Raw genomic sequence first — 21,575 nt, 5'->3', positions numbered from 1 at the left:
TCTGAGAATAAAATGCCAAGAGACATTTTTACTGCAGAGTTTTGTCCATTTAGGAGTTTGTATTCCTGGAAAAAAAACCAAACCAACCCCAGAACCACCAACCCCCCCCAAACTGCTAATTTTTGTCAATAGCATGAAGAAGCGTGTGGATGTAGTGGTTATATTTCACCAGTTCTGTGCTCCAGCTGAAGTTTCTTCTGGCCAGTAGATGGAGACGATACAATTGAGTATTAGAAGCCCATACGCTCGTACTGGGGAAGTTTGCTACTTCATGGTCTCTATTTTTTGGGGAGGGTGTTTCTTAATAGGACCATCTTATAGGCAGAGTGTTAAACCGTAACTTCTGTTTACTGGAAACCTGTGCACAGAGCAGGTCGTTCGTTTCGAGAAAAAAAAGGATATGAAATCTGAGAAGATGGAGTCTTCATTTGCCCTCATTGCTATTAAAATCTTGTCACGTAATATTTATTACCCTTGGGGGAAACAAACAAACAAACTAACCCACAATGCAAACAAACTACATATAAAATGACCTAGCCCGAACCTCCGAGTTGCTGGAATTGGACTCCTCTCATCACTCTTATGCCTAAGCATAAAACAGAACTCTGAGTAGTTGCCCACTCTAACATCTATTTTCTAAATAATCACTGAATAATGTTTTACAGGTCGTAACATAACCGCAGTAGATAATTTTTATCCTGCCTCTTTTTTCAGCCACCTTGTCTGTAGCGTTTGGTTTGCTGGAATCCAAGTCCCTAGAAGCCAGAGAAAAGACGGTCTGGTTTCAGTTGGTACGTTTTGTAGGTCTATATTTATTCGTTGACACACCTGCCAATGTTTTTCCTTATGAAAAGGACAATGAAAATTCAAACAACTCTAAAAAAATGAACTTCTTGACAACAGATCACCTGGACTTTGTGTCTAAACCGTGAGACTTGGACACCTAAACATTTTCTCTTGTCTTTATGCTGAAATACCATCCCTAACTTCAAAAACACAAGCAAGCTTCCATCAGATCATCTGAAAAATAATCATAATTAATTTTCCCCCAAATCCTAAACTTCTCTGGTACTGCTGTAATTATGGTGGAAGAGAATGATCGCTTTGGTTGCAAAAAGGGCAACGCTGAGTGACTTAGGGCTGGTTTTCCTTGTAAGAATTCCTCTTCCTTCCTAAGGAGGGAGTTGAGCAGCAGGTGCTGCAGTTGCCGCTGCCAGGGCTGGTCTGTGTAAACATCTGTGCACCTCTGCCTTGACTTTGCATGTGGTCCCGATGCCAGTGCCAGAAAAGGGATATAGCAGAACTGGAAAGGTTGAGGAAGAGGTGGGAAGTTTAAGAAGCATGCAGTGCAGCCATCTGAGGTGAAACTAAAGAGGTTAGGGTTCTTCGGACTGGAAAAAGGTGACAACTCCAAGAGAAGTAGGACATATCTACACAGTTGTGAATGTAGGGGAGTAGGTGAATAGGGAACAATTCGCTGTTTCTCAGAACACAGGGCCAAATGCTACCCAAATAAAGTATTAGACAGGATGTTTTAAATCCCCAAGAAATATTTTTTCATACACTGCAATTAAAGCACGAAACTAATTTCTGATAGATATGTCTGGAAGTCAAAAAAAGAATCGGACCAATTATTTACAGGTAGGTATGTGAATGGTTAATAAGCAAGGTGCTGCTGAGGAAACTACTTGCTCAAGAAGTCCATAAATCGTCAGCTGTCAGAAGTGGGAGGGTAGGCTAGGGAAAGGATCACTCTACATTTGTTCCATTTCTTGTATTCTTTCCCTCAGGCTCCCTTACTGTATCTCCTGTTAGACACCCGGTTCTCTGATCAGGCTTCACGTGGCCATTTGTACACATCCTTCATTACAGCACTCCTCGCTTTTTCCCTCCCTGGTTTTGTTTATACAGATCAGAATCTCTTCACTATGTTTGCATGGGGCTTTGTGAGATACAAATAATTCTTCACCGAGGTCGTACCGGATCAACTAGAACAGGAATCACTTTGTATAAAACGTATCTCAGTGCTAATATTCATGTAGACACTTGCTCTGGGGCCTGAGAAGGAAAAAACGTTTTCTGATCTTGACGCTGTTGAGCGTTACGTGGATTCTAAATAAAAGACAAAGGAGCAATATAGAGTCAAATAAAACCATAATAAAATGTTCTATCCTTTTTTCTCTGCACCATTTTGAAGGAGCTAATGGATTTTTCATGTATTCAAATGTGGCAAATCTGAAATGCTGAGTGTTAGTAACTTAGGATCAAAGTGCAGTAGAAAGTAAGGCACGCGGTGAGATTCTCTGGCTTTCCCTAGTAGAAGATTAAACCGTTTTAATATTCAGGCAGTTTTATGAGAACTGCAGCTCCTTTGTTACTGATCTGCCTCTTTAGGAGGAGAGATTACAGCAGGAAATAGGGATTAAGGTTTCCTCCCCAGTGCCAGAGGGAGATATGGCACAGTACAGATGTGCAATACCCGCTGTTGTCAACAACTCCAGAGAGAGGGAGGGAATAAACTAAACAGGCGGTGGCGAAGCAATTGGAAATAGCAAAGAAAAGAACACATTTTTGAATTTAAAAGCATGAAAGGATAGGCTGCTTTATTATAAAGAACTGGTTAAATTTAGTACAGAGTGTTATTAAAACTCCTGGTGCTTTAAAACGTTTCCTGGGAACTATTCTGGTTAAGCCTGTCCTCTTTCAGCAGAGTGAATTCAATCCAGTTATATATTAAGCTCATGTTCATTTTGAAATCTAATATTTAAAAAATAAGATTATTTTTCTTTTTTTTTTTTTCTTTTTGGCTCTATTACAAATAGCAAATGATCACTACAGAAAATTAAGATATTTTTAAAGGATAAATGTATCCTAAAGATCATTGATAAACCCGAAACGATTGCTTCCTGTATTTCATTGCCAGAGCAAACAGTGAATCTCACATTTAAAATATTTATAAAGTGGAAAACTACAATAAACTGAAAGACTATGGAACACCATAATGCTGAAGGAAATGCAGACTTACATGACATGCAGACTGCTAACTGAGGAAACAGGAAAAAATACTAGTAACAACAGGGATAAGGGAATTTTTTTTCTCTTAAGTAGAGTGGGAAAATTATCTAATTGGAAGCAGTGGTAATGAATTATGAATGATTATATTAGGTGGAAAAAAAGTAGGCATGGGAAAAACTCCTACCGCTTTCGCCTGTACCCTGCATCTCAGAAAATTAAGAGACTGTAAACCAAAGCTGCTCCCTGTCCATCTTTCAGCATCAGAACCTAGGAAACAGGAGAGCATTCATCACTCACACTTGAAATTCCCAGGCAGAGCCCAAGTTTCTACGGACATAGAACAGGTTAAATAGGATCTTTGACAGTGATAGACCAGCTAGCACATTTGCATGGGGAAGAACATGACCAACAGTTCTGCGTATCATGGTCGGCAAGTTGACGGGAGCTGATGGGAGAAAAAGCGTACACTTAATCTACCTGACCTTTAAGGAAAATTTTCCTTCCTTATTTGAAAGTAGACAACAGCAGAAAGTAGACTATGTCATCGTAGATGATTTTTCTCGTCAGTAAAATGGAAACTATGCTTCATATTTTTTCAGTCTAAATTCTACTTCTTAGAGCAGTTATTTTGTTTTCATTCATTGGAATTCTATTTCTGAGAAAAATAACTGCAGTGGATAAAAGATAATAAGCAGGAAAATAAATGCTTTTCAAGTCTCTAATCATTTGATTATTTGATTTTATTAAACATAAATTATGCAGATCTTGCTAAGCTTTCTATAGTGAAATATTATTTCTGTAAATTATTTAACACCTTTCACTTTCTGAACAGAAAGTTTCACAGATCCCTTTTGAAGAAGGAATTTCATTAATGATATTAAACTCCGATAGAAAATAGATGTTCTTGTTTCTCTTCACTCTGCTATGTTTCTCATATGGGAAGCAAATAAATTACCACCCTTAGAAGACCTGGCTTCTGGTCTGACATTTAGGGATGGGCTAATTTCAGAGGCAAATAGCAAAATCATATGCTGAATTGATGTTTGCTTTGACAGGTTTTACAGTTGCTCCCTCCAGCCAGATTTAGATGTTCTAAAAATTAAAACACAAGAATATGACAATGGAGAAGACAGTAATTAAGCCACCTGTTTTAACTAGCCGTTGTAAAAATAAAATGTCTATCATCCAGCATGAAGTTAGAAAGGACCCATGGGAGATCCTGAATGCGACAGAGCACTAGATAAGGTTTTCCCCCCCACCGCCTTAAAGTGGGGATTATCCCAGAAGGATTTATTCAGACACGCTGATGTGTTCTAGGTGTATTCCCTTGCAGGAGGTCACAGCAAAAATATTGGGGGGCGGGGGGAGAGGAGAGCAAGAAGGTTATTATTTTCATGGGAATCTTTAAGTCTGATAATGCTAAAAGCCATGTTTTGTGTTCCATATTCTTCTCATTTTCATATTTGCAAGGGGACCCTTTTCAGCTGTGTTTGCTCACAGTATAAGTTCTGAGGGGCTGCAGAAACGGCATTTTTTCTGTTTTAGAACCATATTTGCTTATATTAGTCCAGGTACTTAAATGGTTCTTCTGCATCATAGTGTTAAATGGTCTCAAAATAATTTAATGAATTTAGTTGCACTGTTCTCCTGGAAACTATTGCCTTTTTTCTTTTTTTACAGATAAATATTTTCCTCTGTCCAAAATGACAAATGCACTGAAAAAGAATGAGCTATCGTACTGGGAGTTCTACCCTAAACTCTGAATTCTAAGGGCACATTTCTATTTCAAACAACATACTTGGTTTTCTTCTCAAAAGTAGTATTGAAAGATTAACGTGGTTGGTTGGTTGTTTTCTAAAAGCTGCATTCAGATGATGAGCTTTCATTCCTGCCCAACACATTGCATCTTGCACGGCAGGCTCAATGGCTCTTGATGAAGGCGGCAGCTCTTTTTTAGTATTATTTTTATTTGTTACTCAACATATCAAATCTTTTCATATCTGCAAATATTTTCTCTTTCCATTATCACTTCTCTCTTCTCACCATGACGGAAGAGGTACATTGTTTGTGGTAGAAATACTGGCATAGAATACATATTTTGTCCTGGTATTCAGTGTTCTTTTTTCTTCTTTTGGGAGAAAAGGTGAAAATGGATTGTAGGAGCAGAAAACTGAATATGAATAGCAGAAGGATGTTTGATTTATTTTTTTCTTACAAACCTCTGTATTTTTCCTTGTCTTCTATTTTCTCGAAGGTTCTGATATCTGTAATTTGATAAGTGCCGATTTTATAGATAATTATAATAAATTATTATTAATGTTTTCATTTACATTGCAGTAGTTGACAATTTTGTGCATTAATGAATACTTTGGAATCCTCGGTGTTATTTAAAAAAATGAGCCTTTTTTTTTCTCCTTGGATTAGCAGAAGGGAAAAAGCAAGCATGAAGCAAGTATAAGCTGATGCAATCTATGTAGTTTTGAGGAGTATAAATTCTTCATGAATTTCACGGGAACTTTTTAGCTCTGAAGCTTCAGGGATGATTCATCTCTTAACTATTGCACTGGTGATCATCTTAGCACAGATATGCAGCTAATGTAACAAATCCATTAATCCCGAAACAAGCAAATACGTTGGGCAATACAAGGCAAATATGATGACATGTAACAGGAGCGATGTTGCATGGCATTAGTACTGAGGTTGGGGAGAGGGTCTTGTTCTAACAGCTTGATACACAAAAGCTCTCTTTATATGAATTCTTAAGGACTTGGGAAACTTTTGCATATACCATTAAAAGGCTCTCTTTTAATTAATGATATTATACACTTTAAGCAGGCAGTAAACAAAATCTGTTAATTAGCTGGGTCTAAGCGCTTAAATGGCTTCTTTTCAATGGTTGAGTATTTCTTTCACATGGAAATCCTGAGGTTTGAGAATGGATATGGACTCCTTTGCAGGCTGGCTAAATATTTGGTTTTTTTCTTTGTTTTTTCCCTCAAAAGTTAAGACATGGTCTACTGCTAGTATTATACGCTACTATGAAAATTGTTAATTACCGTACCACAGCTTCTAGCTATAGTTTGACATTGCATTCTGATGTAGAAGCAAGAAAGACTTATTAGCTCAACATTAATAACCTTACCAGAAGAGCTAGTGGTATGATAATCTTAACAACTGATGACTGCAATAATATTTTGAGAAGACATGGATAAAAATGTATTGCAAACAAAAGCCACTGAGATGGTGGGAAGCATGTATGCTACGAAATGTGTAATAAAAATAATGGTGAAATGATCCTGAAAGAACTGGATGGATAATTCTGTCATGCTCTTGCACCAAAATTAGCAAAAACCAGATGAGTTAACACAAGTTAACATAAAGACATATGAGAGAGAGCCTAAAACTGACTAGTCAAATGCCGTAGGTTTGCAAGATTGAGCCCCGAACCACATTTATACAAGAACACACTGATAAATCTAGCACGAAAGTATTTGCTGAAAGGGTCTTTGAAACAAAATTTCAGGCTCCAGGGAAAACATCTGTGGAATGTTTTATGAAAAAGAATTACTAGACAAAAGACATAGCTGAAATACACAGATTTCGATTAGGGCAGCATCTTAGCTTCTCGCCTTAATAAAACACAGAAAAACATTTGAACTCAACACATATTTTAAAGTAGTTTACAAAAGAGGCATGGATTTTCACGCCAGAAGGACCACCGAAGAATCTAGTCTGATCTTAGCGTAGACCAGACCAAAGAACTTAGTCTGCAGACTTGTGTTTTGAGTCCAATAATTTAGTTTGACAAAGCACACAGATAGGCAAACGAGTTACCACGTGGCAGGTGAAAATGTGAATTTGCAGGTACTCTGCCATAACTGCCTGCATGTATGCATACCTTCTAGAAACTCACAACAAATATGAGACAATGTCAATGAAAAAATAACTGTAAATCATCCCAGTGTACGAGAGTTGTAAAAAGTGAAGGCTTTCCAGAGATTGTATTTGTATTCCATCATAGCTGTTGCTATTTCTTTCCTAACAGGGAAAAAGGCAGAAGGTACAGAGAGGCAGTCTCCCAAGACGGCAGAACCCTTTTAACATTTTTCTCTCCTTCCCTTCCTTTCCCTTGGGTTCTCTCTTATCAGGTAAGGCAGAAATGAATGATCATGCCAGCTCAGTCTTGCTTAATCTGAAATCCAGTTCCAGCTCTTCTCTTCTTTGTCAGTGGATGCAGACAAAGCTTACCTGTTTTCTTTCAGAAACATGAACTAACTAGAACCATTTTTCTCATTTCAGCGGCTTTTCAAAAACAAATGTTGTTTCTCTCAAATTCTCTGTTTGTTTGATGTCCCAACAAATTCCACATCTCATTCGACAGGGAAGAAATGTAACCCTACGTAATACAGGAAACTAACAGCAGCGATGAGTGCTTTTCTTGCAATCACATCAGAAAAGTGCAAGTTGTTGCCACGTGTAATTTACAAGAGAGAAATCCATTTTAGAGAAAAATTGCTGCTTAACAATTGTAGAGAACATCAACACGGATGGGTGAAAGATGACTTTATGACCGACTAGATAAACATCAAGAGACAGTAAAGAAGTCTTTTCAGATGTCAGTCCCTAGTTGTCCTTGATACCTCCAGAAGATTCAAGTATCAAAGTGTTAACTAAATAAACACATGCAGGCTTGGCCGTGGCTCCTGGAGAAACGACCAACATATACCGCCTTTGATGCTTCAGTAAGTATACCATTCAAGACAGTACTTCACTGTTGCTTTTCCGAGCTCAGTAATAAATGATCAGTAGATGCAGGGCAACCTGTTACGTCTGTTCAGTACTGAAAAATGTTTCAAGGTCACTCAAACTTGGAAGGCATTGAAGATGACCTCACTCCTTTGATGTGGATTACAACAACTCTTTTGTTAGGTGTGAATGAGGCATTAGTGATCTGGAAGTGTACATAAAAAGCACCAGGAAATTCTAAATGCTACGATTGACCCTTGCAGTGCTGCTCTCACCCTAACTGCACCTTAAGTAAGAGTTAAAGCTACTGACAAAATAAGTATTTGGAAAAAGGCGATCTTTTTTATTATGTCAATGTTTTTAACCACAGTTCATATGGTCAGGCAGTTGGACTAGATGGTCGTTGCAGGTCCCTTTCAACTGAAATACTCTATTCTAATTCTATATTGTCAGAATGAGAACGTAATCTTTCTTCTTGATCTTCTACGGACAGACCACGCATTTTGTGTGGAAAAAGTCTGGGGGAAAAATAACAATAATTTCTATCTTATCAAGCATTGACAGCTAAAGGCAGTTTCCAGCCTTTCAGTCGGTAACGTATGTACTTCGGTTAAGGTTTCAGGGCTGACCAAAGCAATGAAGTTCTCTTGATCTCACAAGGTTGGTTGGCATATGCTTTGAGGTATTTGTAGTGAGGCGGTTGTGTATAGAGGCATCGCTGTTGACAGCAGAGGAATTTGTCTTTTGGGGATTAAGCAAGGCTAAGGCTTAGATGAAAAATATATTTATAGCATTCACATATCATTTCTCTTTCCTCCAGTGATTAAAAACTAGGGATAGTAGTTGGGCTCCTCAAATGGTCTTTAAATGCTAGGTGCTAAGAAGGGTTACTCTATAAATACACATCTCGTTACTCCTGGGTGTCCTCCTGCGTCACTAAGAAAACTTCAAAGACCTGAAGTGTCTCCCCTGCATCACTCATTTGTGTGCACCACCCAGTCTCCTTCCTGAAAAAACATTGGGTAAAAGGCTGGAAAAGGCTCAAAGAGATGCATACCCTCACACTTAAGTTATGCAAATGGGATAGTGGTGTTTCAAGAGCTGCTGTATGCAGACAACTATGCTGGTCCTAGGCGTGATGGCCTTTTTGCTATAGCTCCGAATCTTCTCTGAGGGAATGAATGTACAGGGTCTGTGGAAAAGGCATGCCCCCAGCCCCAGCCCTTGCCTGGTGGTCTGTTTTCTAGTCGTGTACCAGAGCGGAGACTGTTTTGAGAGACAGCCCTTGAAGCCCAGATTGCCACTACTTGTTATATTTTACAGTGCTGTGATCTGTGGTTGTCCAAGTAGTAACCATAAATGTGAACAGACCACCCATACACCTCGTCCTTCGGCTTCTCTGGCGTCTCAGGCAAGCCCTCGGGAGGGAGTGTGGAGGGATACCTCTTGGTAAATCAAGCATTGATCCGCCCCCCGTCGATTCCTGAGGCCTCCTCCTAAAGCAGAAAAGCTGGGGTATTAATGGGTTTGCGCAGACCCCCTGAAGCCATGTCCTGGTTCCTCCTCAGGGAGCCACCCGGTTTAACAGCCTCTCAGCCCCCGGGGCACCCAACCAACTCCCTCTCCGAGGAGCAGCAGGGGACGGCCGCCCCGCGGGTTGCCCGTGCCCCCCCCCTCAGGGCACCTTCGTCGGGCGGTCCCCAAAATCCACAGAAAGGGGGCAACGATCGCCCAGGGCCTCTGCTTCCCGCCCTCCTTGCCCCGGGGCAGCGGCTGAAGGCGGGAAAGGCAGGCCCCGCCATCCTCTGCCCCCTCAGCTGCGGGGCTGCAGCCTGCTTTAACCCTTCCCTCACGCCGCCGGCCACCTGGGCGGGCGCTGCTCGCCCCTTCTGGTGCCCGGGACGACGAGGAGGAGGAGGAGGAGGAGGAGGAGGAGGAGGAGGAGGATATCGGGAAGCCCCCCCCCCCGGCGCCGCAGGGCGGCGGTCGCTGCTTCTTCTTCTCCCCCGACGGGCTGCCGGCGTACCTGCAGCCGGGCGGCACCGCCGAGGCGGGAAGCCCGCTCCCTCCTCCTCCTCCTCCGCCGAGCAGCGCTGAGCCGAGCGGCCATGGCGAGCCACCGCCGCCTGTGAACGCTGGAGGGGGCTCTCGGCCGCCTCCTCCCGCCGGCGGCTCCCCCTCCGGGAGGGGGCAGGGTTAGGGGAGGTGCAGCCGCGGCAGCGCGGCGTCCAGTTCCCGCTCCCCCGGTCTGCAGGCGGCAGCAGGACCCCCCCCCCCCCCCCCCGGCTCTTCCCCTCCCCGTCCCCCCCCTCCGTCGCCGCCTGCCCCCTTTCTCCTCAGCGCCCAGCCCGGTGGGTTCCCCCCGCTGCAAAGCCGGACATGGCGACCCTGCTCCTGCGAGCCCCCCGCTGTCCTCCTCCTCCTCCTCCTCCTCCCCCCGCCGCCACCACCACTCCTGCCGCCGCCTTCTCCTTCTCCTCCCCGCGGAGCTTTTAATGGCTCGGACCTCCGGCGGCCAAGCGCGACTGCCCCTGCACCCAGCCGCAGCGAGGAGAGCCCGCGGGAGCCCCCGCAGCCCCAGCCCCGCGCACGGTAAGGGCGGCACGCCGAACAATGGGGCCGGGCGGGAGCGGGAGCGGCTGGGCGCCCGCCCCGGCCGGGCATCCGCGGCGAGGGCTGCGGGGCAGGCGGCGGGACCCGCCCGAGGGGCGTGAGGGAGCCGGCGGCCGGGACCGACGCCCGCGTCGCCCCCTCCCCGGGCGGTGACAGCCGCGGGGCCGCGCTGCCCGGGGCCGCTTAATCCCGTTACCGCGGGTAATCCGCGGGGGGAGGCACCGCGCTCCAGCGGCGCCCAGGCCGCCTTCCCTCCCCCGCTTCCCTCAGGCCACCGCGGCCGGGCGCAGTCCGGGCGGCCGCTCGACTCGGTGCCTTTTGTTTCGGCCCCCCCCCCCCCCCAAGCCCGGGCTGGGACGCGGACCCGAAGGCGGGGTGTCCTCCCGGCGGGACTCCCCGGGCGTCCCTGCGGCGGCGGGGCGGGAGCCCTGAGGGGGACGCTGGGTGACGGGCGGAGTTGGAGGGACGGACGTCCCCGTTGGCCCGAGGAAAGGTTTAGCCCGGGCAGGCAGCCGGCGGGGAGGTGCCGCTCCGGGGCGGGTGTGTGTGTGTGTGGGGGGGAACGACACGGACGTGCGAGGGCAGCGCTCCTCCTTCCCCGCCTCGGCCCCGGGGAGGCTCGGGGAGGACGGGACGGCCCAGCCCGGCAGGCGGTGGTGGTGGTGGGCTCGGGCTCCCCGCTCGCCCCCCGCCCAGCGCCGGCTTCCCTGAGGGGCGGTGAGGGCGGCAGCCCGGTGGGTCCCTCCGCCTTCACGCCCCAGGGGTGCGCCGAGGTGGCTCCGGCCTGGTTCCCTCGACGCCTCCGCCATCGCCTCGCCCGCGCCGGAAAGTTCGCCGCTTTCAAAACCGAGTCTTTCCCGCTCTTCGGTATGGTCGGCTTCGAACGGGCGTGAAACGCTGGGGAAAGTTTTGAGCAAACGGAAGTTTATTTTCAGAGTGGGAGCTCATGTGTAGTAGGCCTTATCTTTTGTGATTCGGCTGCTTTTTTTTTTTTTTTAAAGCAGACGCAAACTCTGTGGAGCTTTTTTTAAAGTTGCCAGATTTGCTTGATTGCTGGCAAGAAATAAATGAAACGCATAGCATATCTTCTTCGGTCACAGCCTTCTTACCAGGGTTTCCTTCAAAGAGATTTGTCCCTGGAGGGTGGAAAGATGATTGCTCTAAAGGAACAGTATCGCTCAGCTGTTTTATTATTCGTATCTCTCAGATACTTTGACTCTTGCTCCTTGTATTGCTTCCAATATGTGTTTACAGCAAGCAGCTGATGTTGGAATCAAGCCAACAAAAGCAAAATTCTGAAGGAGTCCAGTTAAGAAAAGCCCCAAACTTTCCCTTGAACTAAGATATCCCCTTCCCCTACTTACGGATGTTTATGTGAGAACTGCGCTATCTAGCTAATTAGTGGGTCTGAGCCTTTTTAGAAATGGTCCCGCGTACCAAGAAAGTAGAAAATCCTCTTAGCTGTGCCTCACATGTCCGACCTGAACGGGGTCTCGAAACTCTGCGCTGGGAGCTGTGCGTGCTGTGCCCGCCGTGTTGCATCCTGGGGCTTGTAGTTACCTCGACATGCACCTCGCTGGTAAGCTCGGCGTGCGTAAGGACCGGGCTGCTACCGAGGCCAGGTGAGAGTTTGCCTTCCCTCTTTGCCCTGGCTTTCCCTGGTGTCAGAAGTGTCCAGTCCAGTGCTGAGCAAAGTGTCGCAACTCTCTGGCTTGGGGATCCCCCTTAATGTTTTTGCTTTCTAATCCAGAGTTTTGTTCTCTTAGGTATGGTTTTTTTCTAGGATTGGGTAGAGTCTCTTTTCTTTCCTTTGTGGACAGCAAAGATGAGGGGTTATATGTAATACACTGAATTACAATGGCTATTTTTGAAAGCTCAGACATGCTATATCAGCCCAAACACACTGTAAATTCTTTTATCCCCACAGACCTTAAATTCAAGTGTACCTGTGGAAGGGAACGTTGGTAGTAGGGCCAACTGTTGTCGTCAGGGGAAGGGGCTAGAAAGCTGTATTTCTCTGCTCATTTTTTGCAGTATCTTGTGTATAGCCAATTAAATTGTGGGCTTTTTTCTTCTGCAGTCTGTTTTCTTGAACGAACTGAATAAACTAGGAAAGTGGGCAGAATGTTTAACAGACAGTAACATGGCACTTCAAAATGTCGAAAGTTGGTAAGAGATTGAATGTGTAATACCAAAGCCTGACGTTTATTTAATGGCTGGACTTCAAATTGGAAATTTTTTTTTCTCTCCCCCCCCTCAGGTTGACACAGCTCATTAGTCATTTTGTAATCAATATCTTAAAGCGTGCTACTTGTAACCAAACTTTTTGAAAGAAAATTGTGGATGATAAATGACCAAAGGGGAAACACCACTCAAATGTGATGGTTTGAAAAAGAAAAGAGAAAGACTTGCTTTAGGAGATGTATTTCAGCATTAAAATTCAGATGGAGAATTCTGAATTTATAGAGCTATTCAGTAAATTTTCCCTGCTGATTTTAGATTAATTTGACATAGGGAAAAAATCCAAGCTTCCACTTAAGAAATTCATCTATGATGAAAATTAGCAGCTCTTTTTAAAAAAATATAAAAATTCTTGACACTGATGAATATGAGGCTGCCAATGCTGGCAGCTTTTTGGATTATGCTTCGTGATGGAGCTATGCAAAAGAAATGCTTCTCTGGTTTGAAATATCTTTGCATTAAGTCTTTGGCTTGCTCTTGGGCACGGATTTCTGAAAGGGACTGACTGGTGCAGTGACTCCCAAACTGGGATCTGTTAGGGCATGAAGCTGGGGAAGATAGTCTATGGGACCATATTGTTTTCACAGTGTTGGCAGTGACAAGTTGGCTGGTGGGCAGAGAAATTTCAGGGCTGCCAGTGGGCTAAAGAATCACATGCACATCGCCGGCTGAGTGTGTCCCCTCAGGTTTTGCAGGGTGGAAAACTGTGCAGAGAATGATGTTATGTCTTCTCCGGCTGTTAGTGGTTGTCTGTCCCTCTTTCCCGAGACTGGAATTTGAAGTGCAGGTCAGTGCTCTGACCTCATCCTCCCCTCTGCTTCGCTTGGGGGAATGCAGATCTGCGTCTTGCTGACTGCAGTGGAGATCTGGATCCAGAACTTTGGTGGAGTTGACTCGACTCATCTTTTCAAACTTACATTTGTAATTAAGAAGTATTTTTTGCAGCTGTAGGATTGGGTGGCAAAACCTCATTATATACATAAATTAAGTTCTAGTGGATGTTTTCTGCAGTTAAACCTCTGCATTATTAATCTTGGTTACATTCTAGTGCAGAATCAATGTATTTGCATTATAGTTTTCCTACTGTGCTTTGATGTTAGTGATAGGGACTAAACTTACTGGTTTTGGTTTCTGGTTTGCTGTTCATGGTGCTTGTCTATGCCAGTGTCCTTATTTTATATTGTCTTTTTTTAGAAGAGCATGATAAATATGCTGTTTATTGAATTTGGGTCCACCAACTTGTCCTGCTTTTTCTGTTTCTTCTTTTAGAAATTGGCATATTTATCTTAAAAGGGCCTTTCCAGACTTAATTTCATGACTTTGAAAGGTTGCAGTTTGTGTATTTTCTCTTTCTTTTTTTTTTTTTTTTTTTTTTTTTTCCTCGTGTACTGTTCTGACTGGTAGGTGCTGAGTAGATGGTGAAGTTTATAGTTTACAGATGGACTGCTGAATTAGGGAGAGTAAAGGGGCAACTTGCTTTTCTGGTTGTAAAGGCAGAGAAGACTAATTAGAGGGGTATAAAAGGTCATCTTGCTCAGTCAGCTTTGAATTTGTGCAAAATGTCAGTAAATTTGGCCTGCAGAAATGTAGACCAATCAGACAATTAGGTCAGTCTTTATCAGATGTGGGCACTATCTTGTTTGTAATCAATTGCAGCATGATGAGCTTTTTAGCCTTCTCTATAATGAAGTAGACTTGATTAAATATTATGAGAAATGAAAATATGATATGCCTTTGGGGGGATTTGAGAAACGGGGTATGCAACTACTTTTTTTTTTTTTTTTTGTCTGGGAATATAAGTGGGGGAAATTATTTTTAATGTTTTGTTGTCAAAAAAGACTTCAAGAAAAAAAGAATGGTGGCTCTGTTAGTTGGTACTCAAATAAAATGAAGCTTTGTTGGTGAAGTTCACGGAGGTGCTACAGTTCTGTTTTCTGTTGATCTCGGACGGAACTGTGATTTTTGTAATGTGCCCTTAAACGTTACACAGTAAAGTCTGTACAGTAAAATCGGGTTTTGTGTCACTGTATAAAATGGAGGAAAGAACTTTCTCAAGCCATGAAATCTGGATACTGAGGTTTGCAGTAGAAGATTTCTGTACAATACGTGTTTGTTACTAGGCATGAGGAATACTTCGTGGGGTTGAGTGGTATTTTAGTATAAGGCAGAGATGGTGTTTCCAGACTGTGTTTTCTTTCCCAGCTTATAAATCGAGTGTAGTGGTAAAGCCCACTGAAAGGTGGGAGATGGTGTCTCTGAGATAGTGTTGCTGATTCCCTTACTGGTGATGCCTTGCCTATGCAGCACTCTGCTGCTTGCCATTAAAATCAGTTTTTTTGCTACCTCGACATCAGTGCTGCACGTCCCGTGGTACAAGATTTCTCAAATGAGTAGTAATGTTAACGATGATTTCCATCCCAGTTTCCTTCCAAATATGCTGACTCGGGGCGGGGGGGGAGCAAGTAATGGTTTGGACCTTGCAGGGTGACTGAATTTGCCATAATGAAAGCACATCAAGAGACTATTACACACCAATTTGATGCGTGGTTCTACAGTCTTTTAAGGGTCTTTAAATTGCCATTCAAGCTCTCTCCCTCATTGGCTATGTTAACACAGAAGTGAAGAGGGTAAGTCTTGTAACCAAAGGGGTCCTTCCCCTCTTCCCCCAAGGTTTAGGTCTCCCCAAAGCATCTATTTCTATAATACACAAGGTATTTAGGTGTGTAATACACAAAGTATTATAGAAATTCTGCAGCTGGAGACGTGTCACATGGACAGCTCTGACTTTCTGAACAGAGAGATTAGTAGCAAGCCACCCCTGCTTGAAACAACTGCATTTGAGTGCAGGCACTATGCTCTGTACACCTAGAAAAAATGGGATCGCTGCCTGTGGGACAAACTGCTTGAGTACCTGGATTGTCTTGTACAGAACATTGCTAGGGAAGAGCACCCATTTTTATAGGTCAAAAGATGACTTAGTGGTAAACTGGAAAACCTAGCAGTAATAGGAGAAAGTTGGTGTTGTTGGGTGCTTCCTTCTCCAGTCTGGGGCTGCTGCTTCTTGCTGGCCACTGTCAGCCTTTCTGTGTCTTTCACTCCTGATTACTGCAGGACCAGTTGTTTGATCGCTGGTCACTAATAATACTGACGACTGTGTCTCCTTAATCAAAGACTCTTATTTTCAGTCACCTGCACCACAGGCACAGGTCAAGAAGACATTTGTCAATTTATTCAAATAGCAAATGTGGCACGAAGGGTCTAGCTGCTCAGTAACCTGTCTATGTTTATTTGGCTCTTTCCGCTCTGCGTCGTGCATTTTTCTGTTGGTTACATTCTTTCAAATAAATTTTTTCTGTGCCTGGATTAAGCACTTGAGCTGCAGACATTGTGTGTTCATTTCTTCCATCTCTGAGTGTTGTTTTTGGACATGTCCCAGCCTTCCGTCTCCCCACTGAACAATACCAAAGGTGTTCCATGGGGACCTTTGCTAGCCCAGCAATGGAGCACTGGCAGGCTGCTCATTAGTCTTTTATGTCTCTCCTTATCAGTTTTACTGTGGAACTCCCTATCGCTTCGGTTGCATATGTTAGAATCATTAGGCTTCCTGTTCGACAGGTTTGTATGGCATTGATTTTGGCCTGAAAGTTCAGGGGAGGGGAAAGTTGTTATTAACTTATATGAAATGGCAAGTATGTCTTTTCCATTACAAGGTGGGTTTAAAACATAGGCTTGCACAAAGAGAGGCAGGAATGCCAAGCAAACTTTCATGTTACTTACATAGGAGGTGTTTTCCCTTGCATTAGTAAATAAGTGAAAATAAATCTTGAAAATAAACCTCTTTTAAGAGGAAAAGAGGATGTGGTGATATCGCTATTCAGTTGGAACGGGGCTTCTCATCATTCAGAGGCTCTGGGAACACAGCAGGTATCAGACAGACTTGGAGCATTTCCCTGGCCACCCTGGTCTTCCTACAATTATGGGAAGGGAGGATGGGTTGTCTTTTGGGGGTTGAGGATTTTTTTTCTGTTCGTCTCTCTCATTTCTTGAATTATCCTGGAGATTGCTGCTGCTTACGGCTTACCATCAAAGTGAAGTGAATTTGATTTGGTTTTGTTTTGTTAATTCTCTGCAGTCTTATGATTGCAATAACAGTGATTACAACTGAGAAGTCTCTGGCCGGCTCTTGCTGTGGTGTATAATACTAGTGTCTTTTTCAGATTAAGGAAAAGTATGATTTGTTTAATTTGTCCTGCCTGAAGTTATTTTCTCAAACATCAAGGCTAAAAAGAAAGGTAAAGCTCTTGTAAAAGTAAGAATCTGCAGAAGTTATGTTTTCTCTCAGGAGTTTCCTGTTTTCCAGGGAGCAGTTATTTATTCAGGCTCTTAATGATATGAAAAATATAAAGGGAGAATGGGGAGGGGGGATTCAGTTGCCGTACATTTTAGAGAATTAAGAGTGTATGTAACTTTATGTAGCAAGTAGTCTTAATGCATTATGGTAGTTAAACCTATTTTGTGCAAATCTGTAAGATTAGCCTATTTGGAGGTAATTCGCAGTCTTTTTATTTGAAGACCTCTGCTCCTATCCTATCTTTGTGGAAATTCCTCTTGAAAATCTGTGGTTTGCATTGTGTTTGTAAGACCTGAAACCATTAATGTTTACCTTAAAATATTAAACATTCAGTAGTTTTGTTGCTTTTTAAACAGAGGCATCAGTATGTGCATGTAGGAAGATCAACTGTATGGTTGTGCTGTTGTAACCCGTGTTGTTCATTAGCCATTTTTTACAGCTTAGCTGAATTAAGCAGTGTAACGTGGAAAGTAAAATTGTGTAATGTTTTGGTGCGGAGCGCCATTTTTTTCCCCTTGCGTCCTTCGAAATGTTGAGCATAATTTTCAGTACTATGAAAAATAAAATACTAGAAACCATGAAAAGAAATATAAAACAAGCAAAAAGGAAAAGATACCTAGAATGTACAGTCAATAAATATTAAACCTGAAGCTAGCAGAAGATATCCTCAAAGTGCCTCAATAGTAAATAAATAAATAAGACAAAGACAAAGCAGATGGTGTGATAGTATTGCAGTGGAAAGAAGGGCAAGTGACTGCCATTTGAATATAAAAAAGGTTTTAAAAGGCATTCTAATTAAGTGCTGCTCACAGATCTGCATTTACTAATAATATTTGAATTTTGAGATAAGTCACAAGTGACAAAATTCCAAGGATATAGGATCTGTTTGCCTAAAACATGAGAGTTGGAAGTGAACCTCTGAGAGAAGATTTTCTAAACAGACCTGTAGGAGAGAAGTTGCTGATGGTAACTTTATGGGGCAGGTTTTTCCACCTCAATTTTTTTTTCATATTATCTACAATTAAGACTTGAATGGTAATGCTGCCTCTTTGTTTCTGACTGTTCTCTGTCTATACTTCTGTAAACTGTTAGGCAACTTCAGCCATGTTAAGCTTCATTGTTTGTCTAATTAAAAAATAAGTGCTAGATAGAGGAGAGACTCAAATCACTGCAGCTGTTGCTGGAGGTCATCTGCGTTGCCGGTCAGCTGCCCGATCAGAACATGTGTTGGCTGGGCAGTCACATAGGTACTGCTCAAAGCAAACGCAGCCTCATGCTATCTCATTAGCAGTGAGTAAATGGGATAGTGTTGGGAAGGCTGGCAGGACAGGAGGTGTGTGGTGGAGTGAGCTGTGCAGCAGCTGGCTTTTTGTCATGTGGGGGCTGAGGGAAGGGTATTAGTTGGGTGGAAACCAATTTTTATTAGCTCTGTTGGTCACCGGGTGTGAGCACGTTGACATAGTGGCTCATAGTGGGGAGGAAACAAACCTAGTCCTAATGAAGCCTGTCCAGAAAGTGAAATCTGTATCAAAAACCTTGGCCACATTGACACCAAGCACAGTTTCCCACAGTTATCTGGAAGTGCTTCCCGTAGCCATGAAGCAGTGTACCTTTATCCAGTGAAGTATCAAAGCGATGGTGCAAGAGCAGGATATCTGTGTGAAGTTTACCGCCAGTTGCCCAGCTTTTAAAGTACAAATCAAGGACTAGTTCAGATTCTGAACCAGGAAATTGTCAGTCAGGCAATACCTTGAATATGAGCATTTCTTGCTTAATTTTGTGTACAGTGGCTGCACACTAAGGCACCAGAGAAATCATTGGAGCAGTTTCTAGTTGTAATAATGCTTCAAGGATCACTTGAAGCAATGGATGAGCAAATGACACTTGATGGTAGCTCTCTGCTTGAGAAAACCCAACACAGGGAAGCCATTCCTGTCCTCCTGAATGAAGAGATAGTGCATGATGGAGGAAAGCTAGGGACTAATTGTGGCATGCTACCAGTGCATGACTGAAAAATTGAATCACCGTTGTGGTGGAGTAGCGTGTGTGTATGAGTTTGTACATACGATGAGAGATGGAGTTCAGAAACATTTTCTTTTTCTGGAACCAAGTTGTAGACTTTTCATTTTCCTGTTTTAAAAAAACAAACAAAGCCAGCAGTCTATATATCAAGAAAATTCAGACATGTATGTAAAAGCCTTAAAACTGAATGGAGTATTGTTCTTAATCAAGTATTTGCTAGGGTTGCTTTGGCACCCTTAGATCTGTTGGTGAAATTTCTTTGCGTGGTAGAAAAAACTACCAAATTTTCCTTCAAAGTTGCTTACCTTAAAAGTGAGAGTAATGTTTGAAAATACATATTCTATGTTGTTTAGAATATTTAAAGCAGAAAATAGGTGATGTGATGAGAACAGCTAATACACAGACAAGGAATACCCTAATTGAAGCTGAAGTAGTTAGCTATAGAAATGGTCAGCTGTTTGAGTGTGTACCACAATAGATGAATGTAAGTAACAGAACTACAGTGTCATGTAAAGAAAATAACAGGGAGAGCTAGGTATGCCCCTTCATCTTTGGATTCGGATTCTCTGCAAAATCAGTGTGATATGAGGATATTTATAGCTGCAAGATTAGATTATGTCTGTCCTTCAGGAAAGCTCAAAGAATTTTCATTTTAGTGTAAACATAATTCAATAGAAAAAATCCTGAAGAAGAGTCTATATTCTACTTTTCTGCCTGCTTTTGTCAAAACAAAAATGCCCCCTCCAACCTGAACAAAGTTCTTTCCGCTTAAAAGCACCCCAAGGTTGGAACTGAAGCCTGGATGTGTGCTGTGAAGGGAAAATGGTAGCTCTACATCCAAAAAATGTCTACAGAAAAATGTAAAATGCTACTAGAAGTTTTAAAGCCCCTATCTGTGGCAGTTCTGGGCTAGCCTCAGAGCAGAATGAATTTCAGAGAATGGTCATCTCAGAACGGTCCCAGCTTGGCAAGGAAAATGTGATTTGGAGACATGGAAGAGAAAATTAATCAGAATAATAGGTCTGGTCCTTGCAAGCAGATTGATCCTAATGAAATTAATATCTGAAAATTAATTATAAAACCAACCTGATAATATATAACAGGACCTAAGAGGATGTTTTAAAATCTGTAAGTATCTCCAGGATTTTTCTGCAGAAGAGTTCCCGGGAGTGGAAGAAGAATATCTGCTTTTGTTTTCCCACAGAATATTTGAGTTGCAGTAAGCAACCTTGCTTCACTCGTGTGCATATGTTTCCTGTTGCAATCAAGTGACAGTTTGGCTTAACTTGGAAAAGGCTGAAATGCCTGAGAGCTGGATTGTACAGTATCATCTGGGTAAAAGTTTCCTAAAGTCTTTTGGCAGTGTCTGACTTTTGTGAAACAAAATATGCTGCAGCAATTTATAATTTGTATGTGTGTATATTAACCAATGAGTGAATTTATTCTAAGCATTAACTTGCTTATTTATGGCAAATCCTAGAATAGCCCATTTTTTTCCTTAGACTTCCAGGCTAAATTTAATTGGAATCTCGTCAGGAGGACAAACTAGTCTGGTTACTTTTGAATGTGCTTAAGGAAGGTTTCGTAACTCCTTCCTTGGTATTCCTCCAGTAAGGCCTGATCTTTTTTTATCTACAAAGTTTAAAGCTTGAGGGGACAATAAAGACTCAAATCAATTGGAAGTAATTGCAACTAGATCATCAGCATAGTTTTGTTTAATTTACAGTGTTTATTTAGTGCTCTCCTGTTGAGGAAGTTTAATCAAATTCCTCGTGCTGTGGGGGACTGCAGGGAAGAATAGCAATGATCCGGGTGCTTGTTTTGAGGACTCTACCTTATATATATCTGTAGTTCTGTGTTTGGGAAATAAAGATTTTTAATACCAGGTGTGGTGGGTGGAGTGGTTTCTCTGTAACTGGGCATGAGGACACAGGGGCTCCCTCTTGGGGGGGTGCTTTCAGTGAGGCCAGGCTTGTCCCCCATCGATGCTCTGAAAGCATTGAGGAGCTCTGCTTTTAAATTTAAGTCACACAGCAACGTAGGTGAAATGAGTCCTTTGAATGTTAATACAGTGAATACAATTGTATTAATACCATGTCCCTGCTATTTTGGAATAGACAGAATAGCCTTTAGAAGCTCTTAGTTCACTGCCTGTTGTTCGTATTTCTTGTTTAAGTGTGCTGTGTTACAGTGCTCATCTTTGAGGGTTGTGTCGGTGGTGCCTGATGCAATATTACACGGTGCAGAGCTAGAATCCTTAACCCCAAAGTTTGAGAGCCTGTGCTCTGTGGGACAGCTTCAGGCTGTTTTCTTCAGGGAATAAGATTTGATGGGGACAGTTGAAAAGCAAAAGTCTTGACCTCTGAATGCATGGAACGTTGTGGGGAATTATCGTTACCCAATATGCAATGAGCTCATGTTAGAGGAAAGAACAGTAACCCATTTCTTTGTGCCTGTTTCTTTTGTCTACCCTCTATGTCCCCTTTATTTCCCCTCCTCGAAATTCCCATATGCATATACTCTCAGTGTTTTAGCAGTATGTATGGTTTTTTTTCTGATTCGCTAATAAGGCTGAATTTCTTTCAGG

At 42.9% G+C, this 21,575-nt stretch overlaps 1 protein-coding gene across 7 annotated transcripts in view; it reads left to right on the top strand.

Moving 5' to 3' along the window:
* Positions 1-10,018: 10,018 nt before the first annotated feature.
* Positions 10,019-21,575, top strand: part of FARP1 (FERM, ARH/RhoGEF and pleckstrin domain protein 1) — a 210,979-nt gene continuing 199,422 nt past the window's right edge. For 6 of the 7 annotated variants that reach the window (XM_030036358.2, XM_030036357.2, XM_030036360.2 and 3 more), the window contains exon 1: positions 10,262-10,353. The gene's annotated coding sequence lies outside the window, so the exon portion shown is untranslated. Of the gene's footprint in view, positions 10,354-21,575 lie in introns of all 7 variants that reach the window. The other variant, XM_030036356.2, reaches the window with a different exon arrangement.

This window comes from Aquila chrysaetos, chromosome 14 (genome assembly GCF_900496995.4).
Source record: "Aquila chrysaetos chrysaetos chromosome 14, bAquChr1.4, whole genome shotgun sequence".
Classification (NCBI taxonomy): domain Eukaryota; kingdom Metazoa; phylum Chordata; class Aves; order Accipitriformes; family Accipitridae; genus Aquila; species Aquila chrysaetos.
The sequence above is the reverse complement of the archived record's forward strand: the minus strand, read 5'-3'. Positions and strand labels throughout refer to the sequence as shown.